Genomic DNA, 1,291 nt, shown 5'->3' on the forward strand with positions numbered 1-1,291 from the left:
ATTGAATGATGGTGTGTTGTGATTACTTATTGGCTACTATCATACCCATGCTATACTACAATCAATACTAGTCCTTTCCTTGAATTTTGTAGCCATTTTTGGAATTTGCAGATTTTTCACAATGCCAATTAAATCTCACTGGCTAATTATAAACTAAATTGGCCCGTTCATTGTAAGGGACATTCCTTTCGTATGGAAGGCATGCTCTTCTGAAAAATTATGCCACACTAGATTTCCCATGAAACACCTTCATTAGGACGAAAAGCGTGAATGGGACTTTCATGGGAAAGAAGGGAAAAAGCTAGGGCTTACACCTGCCACTGTGAACCTTTTCCTCCCTTTTGTCTCACTGTTTGTTTCATCCATGGTAAGGAAAAGATGGGGCCCACACATGCCAGCGTGGACTTTCCATATGATAAAGGTCAGTTTCCTTTGCAACAAACGAGCCCTTATATTAGCAGTTAAGAGCCCTGAATTGTTTTTTCAAAACAATTTCCGATTCTGATTATGAACTGAATCGAACTGAATAGGTTATTTTTTAACCAGCAGATGACACGTGTTACGAAAATATTAAAAATATTTTGAATTATTTAAAAAAAATTAAAAACAAACAGAATCAGCTTGTTTTCAGATCAATTTCTGGCCCATATAATATGAATCAGCCAATTGGCAACAATACAGACAACATTGGTTAAGACTTACTTATCCAAGCCAAGCTAAAATGTTTTGCTTTCAATTTCCAGTAACATTATCCTTGTCTATTGTTATATCATCATTTCTCTTATTCAGCAGCCAGCTTGGTGTTAACCTCTTAAACAATTCAAACAGTGAACTCTCGGTAAAGAAAAAGCGGCTCTACTAATCCATTTGTCTTGCTGGGCCCTCCTAATAATCAATGGCAAAAATCTTCATAAAAGAAAATCACACAAACGCCATATGAGATTTGGATTCTCATGCAAATAGCACAACAAACTTTATTGGCATTGACTAAACAAACATCAGAAAATGAGTGGTGCCAATCCACTCTCATTTGCAAATGAGTCGTTCTCAAGGGGCATCTTGTAATTCCGATTCATATGACTCCTATCAAACCAAACATACTTCGAAGTGTTCAAGTGAGGTGATGCATTGCAGCATCCATGTCTCCACAAATTAAAAGTGTTCAATTGAGGAGTTTTAAGAATTTTTTCTTCTTTATTTATTCATGTATGAGAGACCTCTTATTTCACTTGAAACTTTGAAAGAGAGCCTCAACTATAGGCCACATCACTCACCAGTCACCAGTCACCAG

This window comes from Nuphar pumila, chromosome 1, assembly GCF_984573655.1.
Source record: "Nuphar pumila chromosome 1, dmNupPumi1.hap1.1, whole genome shotgun sequence".
Classification (NCBI taxonomy): domain Eukaryota; kingdom Viridiplantae; phylum Streptophyta; class Magnoliopsida; order Nymphaeales; family Nymphaeaceae; genus Nuphar; species Nuphar pumila.